Raw genomic sequence first — 11,275 nt, forward strand, 5'->3', positions numbered from 1 at the left:
CAGTTTTCAAAGGGGTTAGGGCTGGCAGTGAGTAACACCTATCAGCAGAGGCAAAAGAACATTCCGTTGGTCGCCAGTAGCTCACACTTACAATCTTAGCTATTCAGAAGGCTGAGATCTGAGGTTCCAGGTTTGAAGGCAGCCTGAGCAGGCAAGGCCTTGAAACTCAGATCTCCAATTTATCACCAAAAAGCTAGTAGTACCAAAGGAAGATACACTTAGGGGAGGAATACAAAGGCTCAATGCCTATGTGTCTCTGCTCATATAAAATAATATTTATTGAAACAAACTCCAAGAAATGGAAACAAGAAGTTGTGCCTGTATTGCTGTTTTTGTTTTCTTTCCTTTATTTATTCATTTATCTGTCTTTGGGAGGGGGGCATAGAAATGGCGGGCCAAAGGGCAAACAAATGCAGCAGTGAGTGGGAATGGGAGGGAAAAACTGGGAGAGAGAGTGAGGGAAGGGGTGACATCATTCAAAAAGAAATGTACTCATTACCTGACGTATGTAACTATAACCCCTCTGCACATCACCTTTATAATAACAATAAAAATAAATAAACAAGAAAGGCTCAAGTGGTAGAGTGCTAGCCTTGCGTGAAAAGGCTAACGGGCAGTGCTTAAGCCCTGAGTTCGAGCCTCAGTAATGGCTCATGTGCACTTGGACACACACACACATACACACACACCAAAAACAAACAACAACAACACCCATTCAGCACTGCTGATCTAGTCTTTGGCCTTATGTTTTCATTTCCCTTCTCTCAAGAAGTCTGTCTTTGCTTGAGTTGGTTCTGGGTTTTTTTTGTTGTTTTTGAGGTTTTTTTTAGTTGGTTCTTTTGTATGTTTAGTTTGGTTGATTGGTTGGGTTTATGTTGTTTTTAATTGCTGTTTTGTTTTGGGAGTTCTGTTTTTTGTTTTTGGTTTTGTCAGTCATGGGACTTGAAGTCTGGGCATGGGCACTGTCCTGGGCGGACTGTCCCTCAGCTTTTCAGCTAAAGGCAACCACTCTACCACTTAAGCCACAGCACCACTTCCAGCACTATTTCCAGTAGTTCACTGGAGATAAGAGTCTCATGGACTTTTCCTGCCCTGGCTGGCTTTGAACCAGATCTCAGCCCCCTGAGTAGTTAGGATTATAGATGCAAGCCACCACAACCCAGCTCTGTTTGGTTTTTGATGGTAATGGACTGGAACTCAGGGCCTTGCAGTTGCTAGGTAGGTACTCTACCACTTGAGCTACTCCTCCAGTCCAAGAAGCCTTTCTTAATTGACCCATTGCAAACACTTTTTACATGAGCGTTTGTACTGCCCTGCTCTGCATTTCTCTTCCCAGCAACAAGGGGGTCCTGGATGCCAGGAGCCCTGGGCTTGATCCCTGCCAGCCCATACTATGATGCCAGGTGCACAGCAATGTACTCAGGAAAAGCCTGTTGAAAGGATGAAGAGTCCAACCTACACACATACTTCATCACTCACATCTTTCTGATCCAACGTTGTCAAACTCATTTTGGAGAAGAATAACATACTTTCCACTGCTCAGCTCTTTTTGGGTTATTTTTCTTTAGTCCTTCTTACCCTGCCCACATTCTGCCCTTTCCTGTTATTTTCTCAACATTTTCTCTGGCAACCAAATTAAGTTGACTATGTATTATTGGCTATGGTCTTTCTGCTATGATTTCCTCTTACTGCCCAATAACCCTGTCTCAAACATCAAAGGCCCTCTTTGAAGATAAGGCCAAATGCCCTACTAGGAAAAGAGAAATTATTTCCTTGCTTTATTTCAGAATATGGTAAGAGGCAGAAGCTCTCTGGTTCTTTGTGAGATAAACAATGCCCAGTACATCAGACCACAAGGCATTCCCTCTAATACCACTGACAGAGTCAGAAACACTCATCCAGACCTAAGCCAGACTTTTCCACAACAAGATTAGGTTCCAAATCTCTTATTTAATGCTTCATATCCAAATGGAGGATTTAGTATGCTTCAGGGGTAAGGGTAACAATGACCACCACAGTCTTTGACTAAAAGAGAACCTGAGCCAGTAGAAGCAAGCTCAAGTTCAGTCCACTCAAGGCTGGACTCTTTCAGTACTAAAGGATCAGAAATGCTTATGTTCAAGTGGTAGCACCAAGCAAAAAAACCCAGCAGACTCAAGAGTCCAGAGACATCCAAGTGAGAACAGGAAAATCTCACCTACGTCTTCTACTTCTTCTCTGCTACCCTCAGATGGTGTGAATGTGGAGAAGACTTCATGGGTCATGGATTCCAGGATGTCTGTTTCAGGACTGCAGAGAAAGAGAATTGTTTCATCTTTTGAACAAATAAACAGAGTTCTAAAGTATTTATTTTTATAAAGCATATTAGGATAAACCACAGCAACCCTTATGGACCCATTTTTATTAATAAGAAAACAGAATTTAAAGTTTTTGTAAGATCTCACGCCTTTAAATGGCCAGTTACTACTGGCTCTTCACCAGAACTGAAATGAACAATGGATTATGAGCAATGATTACGTCTTATAAAACAATTAGCTCAGCATCCAGCTGTGAATATTCATCAACAGTCACCAAATATTTCTTTAAAACATATCAAAATAATTAGGTGGGCTTATAATGGGGTGTCTGGGGTGATAAAGCAGAAGGAAAAACATGAACTCAAGACCTGGGCTAGTGCTATACTACTTGAGCCTTAGCTCCACTTCTAGCTTTTTTGGTGATTACCTGGAGATAAAATATTCATTGACCTTCTTGCCCAGAGTTGGCTTCAAATGTTGATCCTCAGATCTCAGACTCCTGAGTAGCTAAGATTACAGGTATAAATTACCAGCTCCTGGCAGAGGATTGAGCTTTAAGGCTGAGTGGTGACATGATCATGGGGGTGATCCATAAGACAGCTCTGTGATGGTAGGGTGGGAGTGAATAGTTGGGGCCCCGCCATGGGTCAGCAGCATTTGTCAAGGGCATCAACAAGCATGTGGAAATGGAAACATTCGTGGTACAGGTGGTGGACTAACAAAAGGAAGACAGGAAGGACCAGGCAAACCTGAAAAAGGAGTCATGGAGATGTAGGAAGACATGAGTGCAGTGGTTTGAAGCAATATTATTAAATTCAGAAGCAGAGTTAGAGCTCCAACCTCATCCTAAAGACAGCAGCACCTGAGATGGATCCACAAAACTTTCCTTCCTCTATAGTCCCTCCCCTTCTCTCTCCATTACTAACCTGGAGGGCACAAGGAGGCACAATTCTCCCCCAGGGCAGGTTTTCTTAAACATAGATTTCTAAATTAAAAAAAAAAAAAGAAGAAAAAAAAGAAATCTCCTCTCTCCTACTACTTTCCAGCCCCAAATATTCAAGCTCATAAATCATTAAAATATTAGTTGTAGGGCACTGGTAGCTCATGTCTGTAATCCTAGTTACTCAGAAGGCTGAGATATGAGAATCATGGTTCAAAGCCCGCTGGAGTAGGAAAGTCTACAAGACTCTTATCTCCAATTAACAGACAAAAAGGTTGGGAGTGGAGGTGTGGCTCAAGTGGTAGACTGCCAGCCTCAAGCAAAAAAGTTAAGGGTGAGAGCACTCTGGCCCTGAGTTCAAGCCCCCCGTATAAGCACCAAAAAAAGAAAAAAGAAAGAAAAGAAAATATTGAGCGTTATGTTCTATATGGGAACACACTTAAGATTTAGTTTGTTCCTATCCAGACCAACAGCAAAGTGACTAGATAATAGGTACTTCAGAGTTGACTAATGACAAAAGGTCTACATTTTCATCGCAACTATGTAAAAAGTATGTCTGGAAGGAAGAACAAAATCAAGTCATATGAAAGGATGGGACTGTGGGTAATTGCAAAAACATTTCTGTCATCGCTAGTCACTGTTTATGAAATGAATAAAAACTGAGGGCAAACCACTATTTGAATGAGGAAAATACTCTCTTGGGACATGGGAGCTTCCAGCCTGGTATCTAACTCACCATTGAATGTTTACTGAATTGAAGTAGGGAGATGATAAGAGGTTATGGCTGGACACTGGTAGGTCACAGAATCCTAGCTACTCCAAATGATGAGATTTGAGGATCTCAAAAGTTCAAAGCCAGCCCAGGGCAGAAAAGTCTGTGAGATTCTTACTTCTATTGAACCGACAAAATGTCAGAAGTAGAGCTGTGGGTCAAATGGTGGAGCACCAGCCATAAGCCAAAAAGCTAAGGGACAGGGTTCAAGCCCTGAGTGCAAGCCCTAGTACTGGCATATACACACATATGCATGTGTGTGCATGTGCACTCACATATACACACACAAAAGTTCATACGCTACATACGAAGAAGTTCATACATTAAAGTAAAAAAAAATTTCTAAATAGAACATAGCACTGTTCTTCTCAATTTCCATTCGTTACAGATAGTAAGGGGCATAGAGTTCAGGGGAAAGTAATCAGACTTTTCATATATAATGTCTTTGGGTGCCAGGTTAGTATTTGTTTATTCAGCGGCCAAAAGGATAATTACTGTCCAGCAATTATCTAAGGCCCTTGGGTCTTCAGCTGTGATTTGAAAAGCACAGAGACATAAACCCTCAATTCATTAAGTATATCAGTGACAGCTGATATCTGAACCTAGACTCCCCAGAGCCCTTGGACTCTATGATCCCTAGACTCACTTTTTGCCCTCTCTTCTTAAACCCTGGGAGTCTATAGGGAAGTGAATGGAATTATTTCATGAGTAAAATCTATTCATCTTAGGCCATGGAAACCATAGACTAGTAGTTGAAAAGGGCCAAGAGCCCATACACTTGCAAAAGCACTTCAAAGAAAGTAAAATCTCTGGACCCATTTGGGGACTGAAAGGAACAGAAATCACACTCCTTGTCTTGAGTTGGCCAACCCATTAGCAGCTCCCACTCTGTAAATCTAAGATGGATCAAGATGGACCATCTTAGACTCAAACTCCTTTCCCAGTTGTCTATGGCTTGGGCAATTTCACCTGGGTGAACATGTTGTGTAATGTTGCTCTTAGGAGTATCTCGAAAGACAATAAAAAGGGTAATGTCAGAGGCCTCAATCCTCACACTCTATAGTATAAGCAGCCTCTAGCATCCTGAAGGGCCAAATTCTGAGTAGTGAATTTCCATGGGGCAGGCAATATCAGCCGAGGCACCAGGAAGCAACTGACACTTTTTTTTTTCTTAACCTTTGTATAAATTCACTCTGAAGACTCATCTGGAAAGAAATTCCTCACTCCTACAGCTATTCCACCCCACCTCTGTCCTGCTGACCCCCAAGGTGCTTCGGGATTGCCATGGGAACCTTCTGTGTCTCAATTATGAGACCATTAAAAAGTGCCAATTATCAGACCTCAGAAATGCCCCTGGGAAACCTGTTACACACCTCAAAATGACCTAGCTCTAGCCTCAGATTCACTTTAAGTTCAGAAAACAGGTCATCCAGATGGACCAGCATCCAAGTCCCCACTTCAGTCCACCGGGACTATGTTAATATTTTCTGTGCTGCTCCTGGGAAAATGAAGATAGATTTATTGGCTGTAACGAGAGACTGAAGGTGTGTGTAAGGGTGGGGAGGGGTTGGAAGGGGAGGAATACAGCCGAGACCTGGGTCTGCCTGCTTAGGACCAGCCAGTGGAATAAATCAGTAATGTTTACACATTTAAGAATTTTTTTTTTTCAAACTACATTCAGTAAATGGACTATGCTTGCAAAGTTCTGGATAACAATGAGCGAGGTGACAAATAGGCGCCTGTACCAGGCATTTGGGAATAACCCCTGGTCTGAAACCAAAATACACTTTTAACTTAGTCCACTCAAAGAGGTAACTCTGGGTCAAAAACTTTTGGGAACTCATTCTGAGCTTGCAGTGAAGGGATGGGGGGGGGCGGTTGAACAAAACACCCCACCACACCCAGAAAGTGCCTGTTTGGGATTGCTTGGTGTGTGGTTTGGGTATTCTTAGCTCTAACTGCCACATCTCTGGAGAAGCACAACTCATTTCAAGGGACTGTGCCTCTGCCACCCCATCCCCAAAACACAGGGGAACCAACCCCTCTCCAGGGCACCTGGGAGCCCTTCGGGTCTGCCTGCCCGCCTTCCCTCACTCAAACGTCTCTTTCGGCCTGAAAATGCCAACTAACAGAGCACCTGAAAACCAAGTTAACCCTTTCACACCCGAAGGACAAAACCCTTCCTGGCGCCCTCCGTTTCCTGAGAAGAACCCTTTTCCACTTGTCGCCAAGAGTGACTGCCATTCATTTCCCCCACTTTCTTTGGGAGCGCGCGCACACACACAGACACACAGACACAGACACAGACACACACACACACACACACACACACACACACACACACACACACACACACACACACACACACAGTCCCCCGACCCCACTGCCACCTCTGCTCACCAACCTCCGGGTCACCACCTCACCCCTCAGCCAGTTCTTCCAGCCAGGGGTTCGTTGCTTTTCTGAAGCTGTTTAGCCCCTGGTTTTCGTATTTCCTTTAAAACCCCAACGATGAGCAATAACCTCACCCCTTGATGAGGCCACAGTGGTGAGCGTTCCGTGCCTCCGCCGGCGTGGTGCGGCTTCTCCCCGGTCCCCCCCTCCCCGCCCTCCCCGCCCGCCCCCGGCCTGCCTCGGGAGCCCCGGGGCGCTGGTGTCAGCCTCCGCCGCAAGTCGGGGAGGCTGTCCCGGCCTCTTCCCACTGGAGCAGCTTCCGGGAACCCCCGGGGCGCGAAACTACCACGACCCGGCCGGACGCTCGGATGCCGGACGGGGATTTGGGACGGCGGCGCCCCCGGGGCCCGGCGGGCAGGCGGGCGGCTGCAGCCCCGGGGACTTCTCGGCTGCGGTGTCCCGCGTGCCCGCGATGGCTCCCGCAGCTCCAGCTCCAACTCCAGCCGGAGCCGCCGAGCCGCGGAGCGAGGGGACGCAGCCCGGCCACCGCGGGCCCCCTCCCCACCCCGGCCCCGCCGCCTCCCGCCCGCGCGCCCCCGGCCTGCGGCCGCCCCCAACTCCCCAAACCAACGAATCAACACAACTTTTTATGAAAAGAAAACAAACTTCCGCGACGTGACTCACCTCTGGTTGCAGCCGGCGCCCGGGAAGGGTGAGCTGGGGAGGGGGGGCCGGGGGACCAGCGTGGTGGACGCGGAGAGAACCGCCCCGCGCCGCGCGCACCGCACGGACACACCACCGGCGCGGGGACACGCGGGGACACACACGGGCGCAACAAAGGAGCCCGGGGCGGAGAAGCTGCGGGCCGGCGGGTGTGAGGTGCGAGTGTGTATCCGCGTGTGCGTGTGTGTGTGTGTGTGTGCGTGCGCAGTGCGCGCGCCGCTCCAGACACCGGCGCAGCCCCGGGCTCAGGGACCCCGGGGCAGGAAGCGGGGGACGCGGCGGCGGCAGCGGCAGCACCGGGCAGGGGACGCCGCGCCCAGCGCACCCGATCCCTCCATAGGGAAGACGCTTTTTTGGATGAGTGAACTGGCAAACAATTCCTTCTCTTGCTTCTGCTGCTTAGGAGCCTCCCGTGACCGCGCGCCGAGGGAGGGGAGGAGGGGAGGAGGGAGGGGAGGGGCCGGGAGGCGGGGAGCAGGGGGAGGAGCGACGGGGAGCAAAGAAAAAGTCTTGGAAAGGAATGGGGGGGGGGGTAGGAGGAGGAAGAAGGAAAGAACGGGAAAACGCGCACAGTCCCTCAAAGTCTAAAGCAGATCTCGTTCCCCCGCCACTTCCACTTTGTGCCGAGGGTTCGACTCGCGCTGCCCCCGCGACTGTTTCTCCCCTTCCCACGTCCTGTGAGTTTCTCCCGCCGCGGGGGCTTCCCGACCCCCCGAGGTCGCTCCACCTGGGCGCCTTCCCCCCAGCCCGGCCGACACTCCTCCGGTGCCCCCCGTGTCTTCTCCCCAGCCCTGGCCGGCAGCATCGCCTTATAAGGTCTCCTTCATTCTGAACACTACTGGATGCGTCAGGAAGAGCGAACCCGCTGGTATTACACGTGCAAAAAGTGGGGCGAGGGCAGCTGAGAAAATGATAAGGAAATCCTCCTCCGAGAAGCTCCAAGACCCACCCCACCCCGGCCTCGTCCACCCACTCTGTGCTCGGCTGGGGAGCGTTGGCCCGGCCTCCTCCCCGACAGCCTCTGACCTCCATTCATCATCCCAGGATGTAGCGGTCAGGACCAGGGGCCAGAGGGAGGGGGTAGTGGCCCCAGAGAGAAGTTGGGGGTCGGGGGGGGGAGGGGCGGACACAGAGACCAGTAATTCTCAAACCTGGAAGTTTGTTAGAATGCAAATAGCTAGTCCCCCTCCTCTGGTATCTAATTGACTAGGCATGAATAGTCTTACTAATTAATTCCAAGATGATGCTAAGGCTGCTGATCCTGGGTCTCCCCGCCCCGTGTGTGTGTGTGTGTGTGTGTGTGTGTGTGTGTGTGTGTGTGTACTGGAGTTTGAACTCAGGGCCTGGGTGTTGTACCTTTAGTTTTTTTCTTTGATCAAGGCTGGTACTCTACCACTTGAGCCACACCTCCACATCTGGCTTTTGGGGTAGTTAATTGGAGAAGAGTTTCATGGACTTCTCTGCCTAGCTGGCTTCAAACTTAAATCCTCAGATCTCAACACCTGAGTAGTTAAACGTTACAAAGGTGCCTAGCAAGGATCACATTCTTTTTTTTTTTTTTTTTTTCCTGTCGGTCGTGGGGCTTGAACTCTAGGCTTGGGCGTTGTCCCTCAGCTCTTCAGCTCAAGGCCAGCGCTCTACCGCTTGAGCCACAACGCCACTTCCAGTTTTCTAGTGGTTTATTGGAGATAAGAGTCTCACGGACCTTCCTGCCCAGGCTGGCTTTGAACCGTGATCCTCAGGTCTCAGCCTCTGGAGTAGCTAGGATTACAGGCATGAGCCACCGGCGCCCGGCTAAGGATCAAATTCTTAAAACCACTTTCCCCAAATGGTGCAAAGTGAAGTGACAAAGTTGGGTGTCCTTAGAGAGGAATGAAACAGGTTGTGAAGGGCCATTATCTCCAACTGTCCTACTGCTGCTGAGAAAACCGAGACTCGGAAGAGTGAAGCCATTTATTCAAAGGATAGCTGAGTGTGTGCCAAGAAGGAGGGGAGGTTGCTCTGAAGTTCTGTGTCAGTCTAGCCAAAGGTAGGGTGAGTGGAGGGAGACTGCCTTACCTCTGTGGCAGGATCACTACATTGGGAATCAGAAGCCACTCTGTGACTCTGAGAACATCTCTTAACCTTTCTGAGCCATGGTTTTGTTTTCTATTGCTTTGGTTACCAGGGGTAAGAATACACACTTTATGCCAAGTCTATGTTTCAAATCAAAGCTAAATCAAAAGATGCCTTGGAAGATAACACAAATGTATTCTATTCCATATTTTGCACTTCTTATTCTTTCTGTATTTGTTCATTCAGGCAGAAGTTAGTTTTTTGGTTCTGTGGGCCTCGGTTGTTGGGCATGTATCTGGGGGACAAAACAGACAAGAGGACAATCAATGTTCAAGAAGAAAGTACAAAGGTTTTTGAATTCCCTCTTTGAAACTCTCACCTGGTTTTTTTCCCCATACCTCTCCTTTCTACTTTCCTTCTGTTCTGATCAAGTCTCCCAGAACATCACAAAGGCTCCCCCTCTCCCCCCTTATTCAACAACAATGGTAGTTTCCACCTTACCCTTATCCTCCTTCGGTGGTGTAACTTAGGCCTACAAGGCTGGAATGCCACCCCAGGAATAGAAATCTTAATTCCCTAAAGGGATGGGTTAGCCAGTCTTTGAAAAAACCACCTCACCTCAATGCCATAAGAAGGGTGTGCAATGTTTTGATTTTCAATGATGGGTTCAAGACACCATTGCCACTTGCAATGGTGAGGTGATAATGAGAATTTGATGAATCTGAGCACAGACTGATCCTTCATTCTATGAATCCTTATAGATTACATTCTCTTATATTTCCCTATATCTGCAGTTTGTTGCTCAAGGTCTCAGAGATGTTCCCTAATCCTCTATATTGTCTTTCAGGATTCTCCACTCTGTCTGCTCCAGTCACAAAGACTTGAATTGAGAGTCAAAGCATCAGTCCTTACCAACACCATTTAGGAAGGAGAATGACCCTTGCTCTCGTACTGCCCTGACAGTGACTGAGCATCGAGGTTACTTGCCTTTCTTACAGTTGAGACAGAATGCAGATCATAGCTTAATGGAGACAGTTTAATTCACCAAAGCAACAAGCACACTGTTGGCACTCCAGATATGTTTATTGGTTTTAAGGCTCTTTGTATTAATATTTTTGTGTTTATTATTACAACTCTTCTAAGCACAATGTATCTATGAACTGTTCCCTGACTTCCTTCTGCCTGGAGCCTTTTCTATGCTTAATTCCCTTTTTCTTTCCCTATTAGTTTCTCTTCCTTAACCTACCCTGTCCTACCCCAGCCATAGAAGGTCAACAACACAGAGTGGGTTGGCTGAAGTGCAAAAACTCTCTATTCTACCAATGATGGCATCTTACTCTTGGTGGATTGTATGCACATCCACCAGGAAAGGAAGCATTTAATATGGAAGTGACCATTACATTAATTTGTCATGCTGGAAGTGGAGTGGGGAGAGAGTTAGTAGGGACTGTAAGTTTATGTAAGTCACTAGGTCATGAGGCTGTGCAGAATAAACTGGAAGAAATCCAGCAAGTGAAAGACGTGAATAAAACGTTCCCTCCTCAGCATGCAGCAGACACTCCCAACGTATCATATAAACAGGATTCTCCTTGGCCAAAAGCATCTGAAGAAGATTATCTAGAGAAGCTTGTGCTGAGAAAACCATTAGACAAAGAGGTGTATATATGTATGTATAGGTAAATATCTATATAAGCCTATAGGAATCGGTATAGAAAATTTATTTTTCACGTCTTCATATAAATCTCTTTTCTTGATTATAAAATATGTGCGCTTAAAAAACCCATAGAGAATACAGAATAACTCAAAGGAGAAAATCACACTGCTAACCCAGTTATTTTTTTCTATCCTGTTTTTCTCTTTTAATACAAATACATGGTTGATCTATATTGAGTGTATGTTTTGAATTCAGAGTTGGAAGAGGTTTAAAGGGCAACACAAATAAATATTTGTTCAATACTTACACTATTTTTTTCTTGTACATTTGGTAATCAAAACAAGGGCCAGTTTCTTCAACAATTTACCTGGTACTTCTGTATTTCACAAAGTGGGGCTAATTGTATATACAGCTGCTTTTTAAATTCAACATTCCAATGT

At 47.0% G+C, this 11,275-nt stretch overlaps 1 protein-coding gene across 5 annotated transcripts in view; it reads right to left on the bottom strand.

Annotated features, from left to right (window-relative positions):
• The window catches only part of Boc (BOC cell adhesion associated, oncogene regulated), a 78,883-nt gene extending 71,363 nt beyond the window's left edge, over positions 1-7,520 (bottom strand). For all 5 annotated transcript variants that reach the window (XM_070030233.1, XM_070030236.1, XM_070030234.1 and 2 more), the window contains exons 1-2: positions 7,088-7,520; positions 2,198-2,289 (exon numbers count right to left, since the gene is read on the bottom strand). The gene's annotated coding sequence lies outside the window, so the exon portion shown is untranslated. The remainder of the gene's footprint in view (positions 1-2,197; positions 2,290-7,087) is intronic.
• Between the last annotated feature and the right edge of the window lie 3,755 nt (positions 7,521-11,275).

The sequence above is a fragment of the Dipodomys merriami genome, unplaced genomic scaffold (assembly GCF_024711535.1).
Source record: "Dipodomys merriami isolate MVZ:Mamm:240054 unplaced genomic scaffold, mDipMer1.0.p SCAF_2, whole genome shotgun sequence".
NCBI lineage: Eukaryota > Metazoa > Chordata > Mammalia > Rodentia > Heteromyidae > Dipodomys > Dipodomys merriami.